The sequence below is a fragment of the Scylla paramamosain genome, chromosome 9 (assembly GCF_035594125.1).
Source record: "Scylla paramamosain isolate STU-SP2022 chromosome 9, ASM3559412v1, whole genome shotgun sequence".
In the NCBI taxonomy this organism is placed as follows: Eukaryota; Metazoa; Arthropoda; class Malacostraca; order Decapoda; family Portunidae; genus Scylla; species Scylla paramamosain.
In genome coordinates this window covers 5,147,501-5,157,500 of record NC_087159.1, presented here as the reverse complement: position 1 = coordinate 5,157,500, position 10,000 = coordinate 5,147,501, and the positions used below count along the sequence as shown (strand labels likewise).

At 39.8% G+C, this 10,000-nt stretch overlaps 1 protein-coding gene and 1 long non-coding RNA gene across 3 annotated transcripts in view; one reads left to right on the top strand and one right to left on the bottom strand.

Annotated features, from left to right (window-relative positions):
• LOC135103462 (neural proliferation differentiation and control protein 1-like) overlaps nt 1-10,000 on the top strand; it is an 89,260-nt gene that overhangs the window by 53,203 nt on the left and 26,057 nt on the right. The gene's annotated exons all lie outside the window — the stretch shown is intronic.
• Nucleotides 1-10,000, bottom strand: part of LOC135103463 (uncharacterized) — a 152,920-nt gene that overhangs the window by 122,904 nt on the left and 20,016 nt on the right. For both annotated transcript variants that reach the window (XR_010270051.1, XR_010270052.1), the window contains one exon: nt 9,057-9,180. This is a non-coding gene — a long non-coding RNA (uncharacterized LOC135103463). The remainder of the gene's footprint in view (nt 1-9,056; nt 9,181-10,000) is intronic.

Genomic DNA, 10,000 nt, shown 5'->3' with positions numbered 1-10,000 from the left:
GGCAAACAAGCAAAGAACGGAATGAAAATTTGTGAAAATTATCTCATAAAACTACTAACAAAGAGACGAAAAAAAACATTCACTTGATAACAAACAAACAAGCAAATAAACAGGAAAAAAACACAGATAAATAAAGAACAGCCTTAGATAACAAGAAAATTAACCTACAAGAATAAAAAAACAAACAAACATACAAAGAGAAAAAAACACTCATTTGCCAACAAGCAGCAAAAGACAAAGAGACAGACAGACAGACAGGCAAAGACAGAGTAAAATTAACTTGACTAAATTCCTAACAGACAAGGGACAGACGCGGAGACAAGGGAGGACAAAGGCAGCAGCGGACATACCACACACCCTTCTCTCCCCTCTCTCCCCTCACTGCCCTGCCATCACCTGCCATCACCTGTCTGGCTCAAATATTCCCTGAGTGGCGGCGGCTCACCTGACGCGGCTGCAGGCAGAGTGTCAGCCGCTGGTTGGAGCACAATTGAATGATTCACTTTCCTCCACCTCCCTTTCTTCCTCCTCTGTTTCTCTCTCTTCTTCTTCCTCCTCCTCCTCCTCCTCCTCCTCCTCCTCCTCCTCCTCCTCCTCCTCCTCCTCCTCCTCCCTATCGGTATGTCTTCCCGTAATGAAGTTAGAGTTGTACTTGTTACCTCTCTCTCTCTCTCTCTCTCTCTCTCTCTCTCTCTCTCTCTCTCTCTCTCTCTCTCTCTCTCTCTCTCTCTCTCTCTCTCTCTCTCTCTCTCTCTCTCTCTCTCTCTCTCTCTCTCTCTCTCTCCGTGTCTCTAACCCTTTAACATGATCCCTCCAACCCTTCATTCCTGTTCCCTCTGTAATTTGTCTTTCTCTCATCCCCTCCATCTACACTCTCTCTCTCTCTCTCTCTCTCTCTCTCTCTCTCTCTCTCTCTCTCTCTCTCTCTCTCTCTCTCTCTCTCTCTCTCTCTCTCTCTCTCACTCACTGTTTCTCCCTTTCTCACTATTTTCTTTTCCTCCCTTCCTTCCACTTTCCCCAATTACCTTTTCACACCCCGTCCTTCTTGTCGTTCCCTCTTCCTTTCCACAACTCCATCCGTCTTTTCACTCTCCATCTCTCCTTCTTTGCCTCCTTCCTCTTCTTGCATATCTAAGTTTCTCATTTTCCTCTCCTCTCTCCTTGTCTTCATCTCTGTGTTCCATTCCCTCATTGTCTCTCTCTTTCTCTCCCTCTCTCCTTCTCTTACTTTCGTCCATACCTTCCTTTCCCCTTTCCCCTTTGATCTCTTGTACGTTCTTCCTTATTTTCCAACTTTCGCCCTTTCCTTTGTTGCTGCCTCCCACCCTCCCTCTCTCGCTCTCTCGTTCCCTGCCTGGCCGCCTGCCTCCCTTCCTGGTCAGTTATAGCCGCGCCCCGTCAGGAACCCCCGCCACTTCCCGGAACAAGGCGCCACTGGTGATTAGGAGGCAAATGAACACAACACCTGCAAGGGTTTGACCTCCTTTGCCACCAAGATTACCTTCTTCGCCACCACCACCATCCACCACCACCACCACCACCACCGTTGTATTTTTCATTGAGTACTTGATTTTCTTAGTGATTTGGTGATTTATTTAGTTTTCTTTTCGTTAATTAATTGTAGTTGCTGCCACCATCATCATTAACCCTCATTGTTGTTCCCTTCTATACCTCAGTCATCACTATTGTTCCCGCCACCACTGCTAAGAAATTGCTATCACCACTATCACCACGCTTAATGTACTGGTTATCTTGTCACTACCATCTGTCATCACTGGTACTGCCTTGATAACTGGAAGCCTCTGTCATAACCACCACCATTGTCATCACCACCATCAACAACAACAACAACATTAACAATTAACAACATCAACGTCACCACCACTACCACCACTGCCGACAACAAACACAACAGCAACAACAACAACAACAACAACAACAACAACAACAACAACAACATTATATAAAAAAAGAAAAGACAGCAGTAATACTAATGATTAAAGGATGAAATAAAATTAATATCCCGCATCCCACACTTCAATGCCTGATCGTCTCTGTGACCCGCAACAAATTATTCAGTCGCCTAATGCCGGAAGCTAAAACGAAAAAAAAAAAAAAAAAATGTCAGTCAATACTGTCAAGTTCATTTTTAGAACACTTCAATTTAATCCCTTGATCTTTTTTTTAACGGAAGGGATAAACATTTTTTTCTTTTTCTCTTTTTTGGGGGCAGGGTGGAGGAGAGGAGGGCGATATGAGGTAAGGCGGGTCACGGATTGGTAAATATTTCCCCAAACGCTTTAACTGTTTATTTTATGGAATATTTTAGACCCCGCCTCCCTTTACGGTTGGACATTTTCATTCGTAATATATTTTTGGGGGGAAGGAGAAGGAAATGAAAGAGAAGGAAGGGAAAGAGAGGGAGGAGAAGAAGGAACCTGTGGACGAAAACTTAAGTAAATGAGAAGGATAGAAGAGAAAGGAGGAGGAGGAGGAGGAGGAGGAGGAGGAGGAGGAGGAGGAGGAGGAGGAGGAGGAGGAGGAGGACGAGGAGGAGGAGGAGCAAACCAAGGAGAGCAATAAAAGAAAAAGGCTGTGAAGAAATAAAATGAAGCGGCGGAAGAGACGCAAAACGAAGGGGGAAGTGAAGAAGGACGTGGAAAGGGAGGACGGTAAGGACGAGGACTAAAGAAACTGGAGGGAAAGAAGAGGAGAAGGACGAAGAGGAGAGGAGGAGGAGGAAGAGGAGATAAATGTGAGCCACGGGAGTGAAATATTACAGACCAAACACATAGTAATCTTCCACCACCACTACTACTACTACTACTACTACTATTACTACTACTACTTCCACTACTACTACCACCACCACTACTACTACTACTACTCCGACTACTACCACTACCACCACTGCCCCAATAACACGTCAGAAATATAAACATTCATTAAAACACCAGTAACAGCAGCAGCAGGAACAGGAGCAGCAATAATAGCAGCAACGACAACAAATTAATGAAAGTCCCTCCCTTTTTTATCTCGTTTACCTTCATGAAAACTTGGACCTTTGATGGAATTCCAGTAGTTTTCGTTCGTTAGCTGCCCTCATTAAATTACTTTTATAATGTTTGTTTTATTTCCGTCTCCCTTTCCCCTTTGGTGCATGTGTGTGTGTGTGTGTGTGTGTGTGTGTGTGTGTGTGTGTGTGTGTGTGTGTGTGTGTGTGTGTGTGTGTGTGTGTGTGTGTGTGTGTAGTAATTCTCTTAAAAATCATTATCTTTTTATATAGAAAGGCTTCTTCTTTGAGATATAACGGAGACAAGAGTTAAATAAAGCTTTCTCCTCCTCCTCCTCATCCTCCTCCTCCTCCTCCTCCTCCTCCTCCTCCTCCTCCTCCTCCTCCTCCTCTGAATCCCTACTAATTCCCGTGGGTATTTATCACCTTCTGTCCCCAGCAAGCCTCAGGGAAAGAGAAACGTAGTACATATCTGGTAATTGGCTTACAGCAAGAGACAAGAGAGAGAGAAAAAAAAAAGAAAAAAAAGAGTCAAGGAAAAAAATACAATAAAAGATCTTTGTTATGGTTATTTGTCAATTAATGTTGAGACATTGATTTGTACGTTCTCTCTCTCTCTCTCTCTCTCTCTCTCTCTCTCTCTCTCTCTCTCTCTCTCTCTCTCTCTCTCTCTCTCTCTCTCTCTCTCTCTCTCTCTCTCTCTCTCTCTCTCGTAAAAAGATAAAAATAGAACAGAAAATATAGAAAGTTAAGAAGAAAATCCTGCACTTGTTAAAAAGCCGTTGGTTGACATAATTTCTCTTATTATCTCATTAACTCCTCGACGACAGACCAAGGTGCTATTTCTCCTCCTCCTCCTCCTCCTCCTCTTCCTCCTCCTCCTCTTCCTCTTCCTCTTCCTCTTCCTCCTCCTCCTCCTCCTCCTCCTCCTCCTTCTTCTCTCCCTCTTCCTCCTCCTCCGGGTCTCTTCTCTTCTCCATTTCTTCCTCGCGTGTTCATAACAGGTACTACTTTATAAATTGTGGATATCATTAATTCATTAAAGAGATTAGCATTTTTTTTCTCTCTATCTCTTTTATCATCTTTTTATTCCTGAACTTTTCTCAGGATTAAAGGTAAGTAATTTCCTCTCTATATGTATCTATCCATCTACCTAACTATCTATCTATCCATCCATCTATCTCCCTAATTATATTTTTACATCCAATATTTTTCCACTGAATTTCCACTCCAACCATCCTTTTTTGCCTTCCTGAAACTCCTGTGGATGAGACTGTGCAGCCCAAACACTTCCCCAAAACTGCCTCGTTAAAATCAACTCATCAATTCCTGTTTACCTTTTTTTTCCCCCTTTACTCCATTGTATTCCCTCCCTCTTCCCTTCCCCTAACTAATATCAAAACAGATCCTTACCCCCTCCTGTTCTCTCTCGATGGTGACGTCTGGAGGCTACAGTCCGTTTTCTCTCTTTTTTTTTTTTTAATGGATAACATCGATAAATAATACAAGAAGGAAATAAAAAATCGGTTTGTTTAAGAATTTTGGTTTACTAGTGTATACTTTAGTAGGAGATGGTTGAGTTCAGGAAAAAGAAAATAATAAAAATTAAAAAATGAAAAGGGGATAAAATGAAATGATGGATAGGGAGCAAAATAAGGTAGTGAAAAATAAGATGAAAAATTATGAATAGTAAAATAGATTAAAGAGGAAGAGGATAGATTGCAAGGTTAAGATAAGTAAATAAATAAATGAAAGGTAAAAATTTTAAAATAGAAGAGAAGAAACAAAATGCAGTAAAAGAAGAAGGTGGGAGAAAAATACTTCATAAACCGAAACTGAAGAGAAGGAAGATAAACTGCAGGTTAAAAATGTATAGAAAAAATAAATAAATAAAGTGAAGAAAGGAAGGAGCAGAAAGTAAGGAAGGCAGGAAGACGACAAACATAGTAGAGAAGAAGGGAAGAAAAAAAAAAAAAAGATCCACCGCAAGTTAGAAAGTGAAACTGGAATTGACGAGTAGGAAGGAAGACGTGATCCGCAAGTTGTATGTAAGTTTGAGAAGGAAAAATAAGAAAGCGAGGAAAAGGTTAAAAAAACAAAAAAAAACAAAGCAAACTATTGATCCCACCTTCGCGTCTCTGCTTACAGTCATGCACGAGACTTTTACTTTTTTCTTTTTTTCTTTATTTTCCTTCTTTCCTCTGTTTCCTCTGTTCCTTTCTTTTCTCCGTTTTTTCTGAAGTCTTCCTCTCTGTTTTCCTTTCCTCTTTTCTTGATTATTTTCTTTTTCTTTTTTCCTTCTCGTTTTACTTCTTTCTTATCTTACTTTCTTTATCTGTTCCTTTTTTCATTCGTTTTCTTTTCCCTTAAATCTTCCTTTCTGCCTCCTTTTCTTCTTTCTTCGCTTTCTTTCTTTCTTTTCGCTTCATTTTCTTTCCTGTAATCTATCCTTCTTTATTAATCACATCTCCCCTTTCTCTCTCCTTCTACTCTTTCCAATTTGTGTTTCAATTTCACCCTCTTTCCTTTGTTTTTTTTTTCTTTTTCTTTTTCGTCCACTCTTTCCTCCCATCCTTCTTTCTCCCGGCCTTGTTTCTTTTGTTCCCTTCTTCCTCCTCACTGCACTCAAAATGGCATCAGGTGACCGCTGCTTCATCATTTCCTTCGTTATTAATTTCTCCTTTCTTCGTATTTGTTTCGTAACAGCTTTTCATCTACTTCCGGGAATCGCGTTCGACTGTGAGTGTTCTTGGCTTTAGTGTGTTTTAAAATGGAAGATGTCCAAGATTCTCTCTCTCTCTCTCTCTCTCTCTCTCTCTCTCTCTCTCTCTCTCTCTCTCTCTCTCTCTCTCTCTCTCTCTCTCTCTCTCTCTCTCTCTCTCTCTCTCTCTCACGCACAAAGTATTTTAACACCTCAAAACAAAATCCTGAATGGGAGACAACAGGTATTTTTTGTTCCACCTGCGGATTCTGCTCTTTAATCTTCCCTGTGGTGGGGAGGACGTGCGGGGGAGGTGCAGAGTGGAGGCTCATGTTTGTCTTTGTTTGCCTTGTTTTATTATTCCTGTGTAGCATGGGAGGGTGATGTGTAGGGGGAGATGACGGGTAAGTGAAGGTGTCAGTGAATGAGTGACTGAATGGCTAGTTGAATCGGTAAAGAGTGAAAAGTGAAGGGTTGAGTGAGTGAATTCATGAACAGGGCTTTTCTGTGTGTAGGAGTGTCTGACTGACTGCCTGAATGAGTGAGTGAGTGAGAGCTCGATGGAGTGAGCTAGCGAGTGAGAAGACAAGTTAATGTATTAAAGTGAGTGGCATCTTGACTGATTCTCACTTACTGACTAACCTAGTGACTGACTGACGGATGTAGTGATTAAGTGAACAAGTGAGTGAGTGAAGAAGTGAATATGAGTGGATGAATGAAAGAGTGAACATGTGAGTGAGTGAGTGAGTGAGTGAGTGAGCAACGGGATGAGTTGGATAGCAAATGAGAGAGCAAATTAATTGGTTAGTAAATGAATGAATGAGAATTAGACTTACAAACTAACTGGATGACTGACTAAATAACTATCTGAATAACTAAGAACAATGAGTACTGATGCGAGTGAGTGAGTGAGTGAGTGAGTGAGTGGACAGCGGTGACATTGCACATCCGTCATTGATGAGTGACACACAGTAGCACAGGTGGTGGGGACATAAACTTTAAGTACTCCTGTGGGAGGTGACCCCGACACTAATAAGCCGTGTTGTGTAGTGTACATAGAGGGACAGGGTGACAATGGCAGGGGTTTAGGGCAGGGCGGAGCAGGGGTGGACTGAAAGGGCTGGGGTGTGCGAAGAAAAAAAGGTGAGGATCCATTTTTAATACGAGGGGGAGAAGGGGAGAGAGACATAGGAGGAGGAGGAGGAGGAGGAGGAGAAATACAACAGAATACATAGGGATAACAAACAGCAGCAGATCTATTGACGCCAAGAGGCTATTTGTAATATGATATTCTAATTCAAAATATAACACGTAATATAATGAAAGCTAAAAAAAAGAGAAGAAAGAAGAGGAGAAAGAGAAAGGAAAGGAGAGAGAGAGAGAGAGAGAGAGAGAGAGAGAGAGAGAGAGAGAGAGAGAGAGAGAGAGAGAGAGAGAGAGAGAGAGAGAGAGAACGTAAGTGAAATAAGTAAAACGATGATGAGGAACGAAAAGAGGAAATGGCAAAGATTAAAAAAAAAGTGAATTGCGATGAAAAATTATACATAAAAGGAAATTTCTAAATAAGTCATGATGAGAAAATGTCAAGAGGAAAATGAGTAAAAAACATGAAGGAAAAATGAGACTTGGTAACTAATTAATCATCAGAAGTCGCAAAAACAAAAACAACCAAGACAGAAAGTGATAATAACCACATGAGAAAGAATATATATAAAAAAAAAATCAGACAACACGTACAGCAATTAAAAAGGAAACAAACAAACCAGCAAATATAACAACAACAACAACTACTACTACTACAACTACTACTACTACTACTACTACTACTACTACTACTACTAATACTACTACTACTACTACTACTATTACTACAAAAAGAAAAAAACATCAACAGCAGCAGCATTTGCGAAACATAAATACAACAATAAATAGATAAGAGACAAATAAATAGATAAATAAGTAAATAAATAACGAAAAACTCGCGGATAATGAAACAAACATGACATGGAATCTCTCTCTCTCTCTCTCTCTCTCTCTCTCTCTCTCTCTCTCTCTCTCTCTCTCTCTCTCTCTCTCTCTCTCTCTCTCTCTCTCTCTCTCTCTCTCTCTCTCTCTCTCTCTCTCTCTCTCTCTCTCTCAAGTGTTTTGTGATCGCTTACCATTCAGGCTTCCGGTTGAGGCGTAACATATCACATTATTAACGCCACACAAACCTTTGCTCAACGAGGATTTTTGCAGCACCGGTGGACAGAAATTTTATTTAAATCAATAGGCTTCCAATATGAGCGGCTATTTACACCATTCAATAACGTGCAAAAAATAAAATTAGTCCCCCGGCGATGCATCCAGTATAAATAATCTCTCTCATGACTTTCTCTTTTTTTTTTCTTTTGTCCAATATATGAATTATTTCCACAAGCCGTATTACTGTAGCTTCATTAACTTTTTTTTTAAACCTGCGCCGTTGTTAGTGGTATTTTTATTCTGTAATTATTAGGTTTTTCATTCTGTTACTATTAAGGTTATACATCAAAATATCCTTCTCTCTCAGTCTCGATGTCTGTTTGCCTGTTTTATCTGTACGTGAAATATCTCAAAAGTTAACAGAAATTTTCATGATCCATGATTTCTCTAAAGTTTTTTTTTACATAAATCTACGGGACCGGTTTGTCAAATTTCATTTACCTCTACGGCTTGTGCTCTACATTTCATTTTATAACATGGCAATTTTTTTAAGATTCACGATATTTTCAAGCCCTCAAGATTTCCCCCTCTTGCAAAAGACTACAGAGGCAGCTTGCAAAAAATTCACTTACCTCTAAGGATCGTTTCATATTACTGCGACTCTAACGGAGGTATGGGTCCTCTAAGTTCTTTCCTTGTATCATTTTTCATACGGTAGTGATGAGAAAATATGGTTGTTGCTTCAGGCAGCGATAGAATAAGCGACACAAAATCACTGTCCCTCAAAACCAATGAAAACAATAGTGAACCTTCCAAAAATTATAACACCAACACCATCAACTAATGATAATAATAATAATAATGATAATAATAATAATAATAATAATAATAATAATAATAATAATAATAATATATAGAAAATAGCAATAATAAAAGACAACAATAAAATTAAAACAAACAAAAAGCGAAAAAGAAAACACACAAGGAGCAAAACATCACACCCACCCAGCGGCACCCTACACCAAAAAATAAATAAATAAATAAACAAAACGAGAAATACCAGACAAACACACCACCAATCCTCACCCACTCACACACAACAGCACAAAAGCACCAACAAACACATGAATAAGCATAATGAGATGAATAATTGCCTACCTTGAGCTAATCTGGCTTCGCTTGATCTCCGTGTCTGCATTTGTCTTCTGCGTGCGCCTCACCAAGCAGCTCGGAGCGTGTAGAAGTGCTAAGCGGCTGCCAGACAAAAGCATGGTTTCAGGGTCTGCAGGGAAAGTTAGATCATGAGCATTAATTTAAGTTACGGTCTGTCTTCGTGAGCAGGAGGGGGAGGAGGAGGATTAGGTGAGTCAGGAAGTTTACGATGTCTGGTAAAAGAGGAAATGAAGAGGAAGAGAAAACAAACAAGACGTAAAAGAAAATGTAATGAAAGAGAACGTAGGAGGAGGAGGGAAAGGAATAAAAAGGAGAGATGGGAGGTTTATAGCGTCTAGCAAAAATGGAAATAAAGAGAAAGGAAGGAGAAACAAGACGTAGAAGAAAATTTAGAGAGGAAGATTAAGGTAGATGAGCGGAAATACCAAAACAATGAAGAGGAAAAGGAAAAGAAAAGAAAGGGGGAGAAATAAGTTAAAGAAAAAAAAACGGGGAAAATAATGATGAAAAATAACATACCAAGAAGAGAAAAAGGGGAAATGAAGAGAAAGGAAAGAAAGAAAGAGAATAAAAAAGAAAGGATTAGGAAATGCGAAAAAATAAACAACGTATGTGGCGGAAGTGATGAAATATAAAAACTTCCACGACAGTCGAGAAAAAAATTAGTTTATATCAAAATGTAAAACAAAAAAGTAAACATCGCAAACGTGACTGACGTGAGGGAAAAAAATATAAAAATAAATAAAACTGTCGATTTGATATGAGGCAGGAAAAGAATAAGAGGGGAAAGGATTCGTTGCATTTTCACGTAAAACAAATGAATAAAGGTTTCGAGGCAGGAAAAATTTAAAGGTGACACTTCTTGACAAAGGAATTCAAAACAAAACAAAAATGTGTGTGTGTGTGTGTGTGTGTGTGTGTGTGTGTGT